Below are 7,950 nucleotides of genomic sequence, written 5' to 3' on the forward strand. Positions count from 1 at the left end.
CTTTTGACATCTCTCTACTCTTGTGGAGGTGGGACCCTTTGGATGATAGCTATTTTATTTGGGTCCACCTGTAGTCCTTGCTGAGATATTGAATGACCTAGCATGGTCCCTGCAGTCATCAAGAATTCACATTTTTTGAGACTGAGAGATAGGTTCAGTTCAATGCATTTGTGCAAAGCCTTACCTAAGTTAGACAGAGCCTCCTTGAAATCACCTCCATAAGGTGTAAAATCATCCATATAAATTTTTGCGCATCATGGACTAACTTGGCAAAGATACATAGGACTTCTCTCTGAAATGTGGCAGGGACATTGCATAGGCCAAAAGGAAGGACCCTATAGGTGAAAGTACCCCAAGGAAAAGTGAAGGTGGTTTTATCCTAGCCTTCCAGGCTGATCTGGATTTGATTGTACTCGCTAAATCCATCTAGGAAAGAGAAAAACTTTTTCCTTGCCAGGCCATCTAGCACTTGGTCAATGAAAGGTAGAGAGAAATGGTCCTTCTTTGTGGCCTTGTTTAACTCCCTGTAATTGACATAAATCCTCCACTTACCTTTTTTCTTCGGAACCAACACCAAAGGAGAGACCCACTCACTATATGAGATAGGGTAAATGAATCTTGCATCTAGCAGTTTTTGCAGTTCTTCTTTGACTATATCTTTAAGAGTTGGATTCATCCTCCTTTGGGGTTGTCGAACTGGCTTGAAACCTTATTTCATATAAATGTGGTGAGTACACACCAAGGGGTGCACTCCCTTCATTTCTTTGTAACTCCAAGCGAAGGCATTAAAATGTTCCTTTAGCATGTTGCACAACTTTTCTTCTTGGGGAACAGAAAGAGATGAATTGATTTTCAAGGTTCTCTCAGGGCCAAATTTTATGTTTTTACACGGATAGGGTTGGAATTGGCTAAGCATAGATCAATTTGATGTTTTTTTTGGGTTTCCTTTATTACTTCTTCTAAGGAAAATGTACTGGGAGTTTGACTTTGGATTATGTGTTCCATCAAGTCATCTTCATCCTACTTTCCACCTCCCAGGGTTGTTTCTAAAGTATAGAGTTGGGCGGAATAAACTTCATCTTCCTCCTCTTCTTCCAGCCACAAAGGTAAGTCATGTTATAGAGATGGCTGAGCCGGAGGGTATAAGACTAATTCTTGGACATATGCCCATTCTTCATGGTCATATTTCTAGCTCGATAGATAATGTAAGCTTTGGCAGTGGCTAACCAAGGCCTCCCAAGGATGAGAGGGTAACCAGTAAGCTTAGCCTTAGGCTAGAGAACTAGGAAATCTAGGGTATTCCCAAGAACCAATGGAGACCATCACATCCTCCACAATCCCCTCAGGGGTTACTATGGAGTGGTCTACAAGTTGCAGAACTGTTGTGGTCTTTCTCAATGAACCTTGGAGGTTGAGCTTGAGCATGGTGTCCACGGTAATCACATTAATGGTAGCATGGACAATGGTGCCATTGATGTGCACATCTACTATAGGGCTTCCAGGGTCCAAATGCTTTAGACAGATTACCTGCCCCAGCATTAACTTGGACAATTGTTCAATGACATTAATGGTAGGGTCATCTCTTCTTCGCCTCCCTGGATGCTTGAAGCACTTCTCCTTAATCAACCTGTTATAAATAGGTACATATTTAATAGCTTGCAGAAGTGGAATTTTGACACATAGGTTTTTCAATTCTCCCAGAAGTTCACTCTCTTCTAGGGTAGGCTGGAGTGGTTGGGTTAATCTCTTAGAAAAGGGTGGTGGATTTACTTTAAGACTACTTTCATCTCTTTCTTCCTCAACTCCGTAGGTGGAGGTAGAGGTTGGCTTTCTGGGAGTACTCTCCTAGATCTCAGGTTGATTTCCTGAATCTCCATGACATAAGCTAGATATGATGTCTCTCCACTCTATTCTTGTTGTGCCTATCCATTGTTCAGGTTCGAATTTGGCTGGGCAGGCATCTGGGTTTTTAAGGTGGAGTAGAGTGTAAAAGTTGTGTTTTGGCAGGTGGTGAAGGCAATAAAGCTGGAACATTGTTGTATGGGGGCCTCCACCCTGGGGCGGTACATTCCACTGAGGTTGTGGCAGAGCATATGGTTGAAATGACTGGCTGGCTGGTTAGGTACGATACTGAGGTGCAAAGGACCAAGGAGGAGGTGTAGACTAGGAAGGATGAGCAGGGGGGGCCCAAGAAGGTATGGATGTGGCCTAGTTGGGGTTGTACTATGCATGGGATGACCCTTACATGCCCTACTAGTATGGCCTAGGCTCATGAGGTATCCTTTGGTTTATGTAGTAGAGTTGCTTAGTGATCCCTTCAGCTCGTTGAAATAAAAATTTTAGTCCAAGAAAAGAGGGGCACTTCTCTATGGAGTGGTTTTCTTCACAGACTAAGAAAATTCAATAGAATTCAATGGACATTAGTTCCTAGGGTACCTCTTGGTGCATATAGGATAGAAAATGGCCAAGGCTCTCTTTGCTTCCTCCTACTTTCTCTTGATGTGTATAGTGTCCATATATAGAGCAAGGGTTTGTAGCATCTCACTTTTGAAATCCTCTAGCATATTTCTAATTTCACCCTTGATGGATGAATTGGAAGAGGATGGACTGACCATAGGTTGACTACCCCTACCCATTTTCCTAGCTACCCTAGAATGGTTTCTAAAAATAGTATTGATATCCTCATAGGGTAACTGGTAGATATCCCCTCTTGCTAACAAGTGTAGGGTATACAGAAGATCTTCCATTACTCCTCTAAGCAGGACCAGTTTCAGTGGCTCAGGGTCAAGTGTGCACCTGGCCCTTTTGTAGCTAAGCTGGAATCTTTCTTCATAATCCTCTAAGGATTCATCATTCCCTAAGGTCATCCTAAAAATTTCCTCTTTAGTGTCTTTAGACCTACAGTAGTCCTGATACTTGTTGTTGAAGGTTTGTTGCATCTAATCCCAAGTTGTGATTCTATCTCCAGGTAAACCTGTGAACCAACGCAAAGTTTCATCCTTGAGGGTGGATGGAAATAGTTTCAACTTCTGCTCATCATTTGTATAGTCATAGGTTCGGCATATGACAACAAACTCAAATAAGAAAGTGTCTAGGTCTTCTATGGTCAAGCCATGGAAATGAGGAAGGGAAGAAGGGCTTATATTTTTCATCTTACTATCCCCATTGGTTTCTCTAATGGGTAAGGAACCCTCAACTCTTTCTCTATTTCCTCTATCATTTCTTTTTTCAGCCATAGGTTCAGTAGGAATGGGTTATCCTTATTTCTCTTCCCCTATAGGTTCTTCAAATATCTTTGGTTTCTCACCTAAGGGTTCCTCCAGTTCACAACCACCAAAGAAGAGGGAAGGTTGTTTGTTTGATGCAGTGGGGGTATTTGGAAAAAAATTCCCTAAGTTATCCCTATTCCTACGAGGCATGAAAAGTAATGTTTTTGTTTTGTTTTGTTTTTTCAAGCTTGGAAATTATTTGTATAATTGAAATTGCTGATTGAATGAAACCTATTGACTAAATGAAAAACTAATTTCTTGATTGAAATCCTACTTGTAGAATGGAAAGGAAAGAAAAGAATGCAGAATGAAAAAGGAAGCAAACTAAATTACTTTTGCATAAATGGAACTAAGAGAAGAATATTAGAAACAAGAAATAGAAGAAATAAAGCAGTAATCACATATTACTTAGACTCCTCCCCAGCAATGGCGCCAAAAAGTGATGAGCACCAGTATTGCTGCAAGAATGTTTCAACTCCTGGAGTTACAAGCTTTACTTTATCAACTCGAGGTTCATACAAACTTGGAGATGGCAGTGACGTATACACAAGTAAAAGTGATGGTTCTACCTTTTGTCATTGTTCAGCTGGCAAGAGACCAATAGTGTTTTCAAGCTAGATTTCTATGGATTCGGAAGAAGCTTGATTGTTGATGAAAGAAAGAGAAATCTACTCTATGGGAAAGCTTGTCTACTGCAATAAGGAAAATTACTGAAATCCTATGCTAAAAAGACACCATTCTCTAACTAACTGCTGAGAAACTACGCTCTACAAGAATGCCAAGCTAACATGTATGAAATGCTACTGTCTAAAGCATGGTAGTGAAAGACATCAAAAATCACTACTGTGCATGTAAAAGACTGAAATAAATCTGTTTTGTTCTTTTTATTCTTTTTATGGAAAATCAAGTGTAAACCCTAATCTCTTTTGGTGATGTGGCAGGTGGCAGTGATGTTGGTGGATGGTTTGGAGGTTTAGGATATGGTTGGAAGGTTTTGGAGACCCTTGGGTGACCTGGTGTGGCTTCCTATAGTTTTTCCCTCATTTTGGCCTCAAAACAGGCCACTACAGGAAAACCTATAGGATGTACTAGAAACCTACAGGATTCCCTGTATTTCTACAGGATATAGCCGAGAGAAAAACGATGGTTGTTGGAGGTGATGGAAGGCTTAGGGAAGGTGGTGGATGGGTGGAATGGAGTGAAAAAATGCCTAGGAACACTTAGAACTCAAAACCAAGGTTAGGAGATGATTGAATTCACTCAACATGCTTGGAGGAATTTCTATGTAAAATGATGAGATTGGTGGAGGTCTTGGTGAAAGAAAGGAATGATTATGATGGATGAAGTTGGAAGGTGGTTTCTTGCCATGATATCTCTTTATATTTCTGAAGCACATGCTCTGCATCAAACATTTATAATTGCCAAAAATTCATGTAAACAAGAATAATTCTAACAAGCTAGAAAATCATAATTTAATGAACTAGTTGTCTACTTCATGCATGAGTGCAATTGCTAAATAAAATGGAATCATGGATGAGATCTATTATAAGACTGAGGATGGAAAATATGGTAATTAAATACTACACTTGCAAAACTAATCAAACGCTAGTTCAGCTACAGTAAACTCTAAATCTTATGAGAAAATGGAAATCTATCTTTTTGGGGCTGCATAAGGGTCTTTTCCTCAAATCATGATCCCTAAGGGAAGAGGTGAGGCCAAGCCACCTACTAATAGATTTGTGGTGCTCCAGTTATCCCTTATAAGGTTCTACTGAAGTAAAGCACAAATGGAAGAAAACTAATAAACAACTAATAAAATCTACATTACTTGTAATGAAATAGTTCTAAAGACAATTTAACCATGAAGATATGAAACTATGTCAAGCATACAGATACAATTAGATGAGCCTTTGCTGCTAGGGTTGGGCCCTAACCCAAGATCTTTAGCCCTCTGAGTTACCTCAGTGCTGGATCAAGAAAAATCTCATTTTAATTATCAAAACAAAAAATTACATCAATAACTTCCACAAGTCTGGAGCTCGAAAATAACTAGTGTTTTTACAACAAAAAATTGAATCCTAATGAGGCCTTAGGCCTCTCTACTTATACAACTAAAGCCCTCAACGACTTCCTTAAATTTATGGAGTATTGGCTCCCAAACTCGAGATGAACAAACTCTTTGTCTATCACTTAATTGACTACCTTTTGATCTTCATGACTTGGCTGATAATACTCGGAGCTGGTGTGATTAATGGAGGAATATTCAAATGGGGGGGGGAGTAAATGAGGAGGATTTACCTCCTAAAATCTGTCTCTCTTGTCCCATTTGAGTTTCAAACCTTAGCCTTGCCAAAATTCCTTGATTTTCTCTTCCAAACCTCCATTCAATGCATATTAGTCCACTAGGCATAATATCTCACTTTAACTCATCTCATTAAACAAAATATAACCAAAACATGTAATAATTTGTGAGAAGAGTTCATTTGACTAGCTAGGAGGTGAATTAAGGCCCACATAATTACCCAATGATGAGGCTCATCAGATACTAGGGATTCCGACCATAAGAACATTTCCATCCTTGTGATCAAGATGGGTTTTGTGATGGGGATGGCTAAGTTTTCCATAGTCCAAGTGTATTCCAATTACTTTGTGGTTGTGAATAATATTGATATTGTAAATTGGGATATTGTACCATACCCGTTTGCTAAGGCTACCAAGGTCTTCTAGGAGAAACATAACAAAGTGGTTCAGTTTGACTTGTCCTAGAGTCTTCTTGGAAAACAACTTTAAGTCCAAGTATTGAAAGAGACTCCTTTTTAGAATGATTTTTTGCACATTTAACACACATTTAAACACTATCAAGAGGACATTCTCGTAATGCATTATTTTTACTACATATAGGATAAAAAATAGAAAATGCAACATTTTCATCTTTTTGCTTATTTGGTATCCCTAGCATGTCTAGTTGTTCACTATGATTTCCAAGATATCAATTTTAAAGTTATCAAGCAATTTGCCTAATTCTACTCTACTTATCATTCCATATGTAGATTTTCTTACCCTTGTTACACAGTATTTTGTTACACCTCCCACACTTCCCTATGGCATACCCTAAAGTGCCTGAAACATGACCACCATGCAATGTACTCATCCAGATATGCAGCTCAGATCCTCCCTTAGACAATGATGGAAAAATTCCTTGAGCTTCCCCTAAAGAGAAGGGTTATAAGACCCTAATTGAGAATCATTTAGGGTTTCTTCTTGTTTTCAGTGTTTTTGGCCTCTGTCAATGATTTTCCAGTCTGTCTATAATGTATTTGTCTTGGTTGTTATGCTTGTATAACTGCAACTGTCTCTTGACTTTGTACATGTGTGTTTGAAGCTTGATTTATTTCTAGGATTTATAGGGATTCTAGGTCACCCTCCACTCATTGTTTGGTCTTCTTTTCACAAATTGATTTCTTCCATTCAAGAATCTTCCTGCAATCACAACATATTTTTCAAGTTTCTTTTGGTTCATTGATGTGAAGTTGTTTTCATTAGTGTCGAGTCATGTTGATGCTTTGAAAATTGATTTAGTTCCATTCTCAAGCATAAATTACAAATTGTTTGGATTCGTTGAACTGAAAGAAAGTGCTTCTTCTCATTCTTATGTTTCGGAAAGAAGAAGTGAAAGTTTTCATCATTTAAGTACTTTTGAGACATTTCTTTCATTCGAAATCATAAAGAGAAAGAAATTTTCATTTTCAATGAGTTGGTTGCATTTTCCTTTGTTCATTGCATTAGTTTGCATTGATTGAATCAAAGTGAAAGAAAAATCATTATTTCATCGTAGTGAAAGGAAAGTGATTTTCGTTTCTATAGGATCGCATATTGGCATTGCATTTGTTACTGAAATGAAAGATTAGATTTCGTTTTTACATTATTGCATTGGAAAGAGTTGTGTTGATGCAATTTTCTTGTTTGATGCATTATTTGGTTGTCTCTTTTCCTTCATTAATTTAGACTTCATCGAATGAAAAGATTTCATTTTCATCATTTATTTTCATTATAGGAACAAGTGACATCTTTGAGCCATCAAATTCAAACTTAATTCAAGATAAACGTAAAATTTACCTCAATTAACCTAAGGAGTATTTGGAAATTAACACAAATATCTAAAGGTCTAGGCTAGAGACATGTTCCGGCATCTTTAAACATAGCAGCTGATGAGCCTCATCATGGTAATTATATGGGTCTTAATTCACCTCCTAGCTTAGTCAAACCAACTATTCTCACAAATTATTGCATACTTTTGATTATATGTTTCTTATGAGATGAGTTAGAGTTGGATATTCTGCTTTGTGGTCTAATGTGCATATAATGCAAGATTAAAGGGTAAAAACAAGGATTTTGGCAAAGATCTTGGTCAAAACTCGAATGGGACAAGGGAGGGGAATTATAGGAGGGAAATCCTACTCATTTACTACCCCTCCATTCAAATATTCCTCCATCAGCTCGGAGTGCAACCAGCCAAATCACGAGGACTAGAAGGCTGCCGAGCAAGTGGAAGTCAAAGAACTAGCTTATCTCTAGTTTGGGAGCTGAGCCTCCCTAATTTTAAGGAATTCGTTGGAGACTTTAGAAGTATAAGTAGAGAGGCCTAGGACCTTAGTAGGATTTGGAATTTGGATTGTAAAAC

This window comes from Pinus tabuliformis, chromosome 8 (genome assembly GCF_031772625.1).
Source record: "Pinus tabuliformis cultivar Carrire ecotype Pingquan chromosome 8, CPIR1, whole genome shotgun sequence".
In the NCBI taxonomy this organism is placed as follows: Eukaryota; Viridiplantae; Streptophyta; class Pinopsida; order Pinales; family Pinaceae; genus Pinus; species Pinus tabuliformis.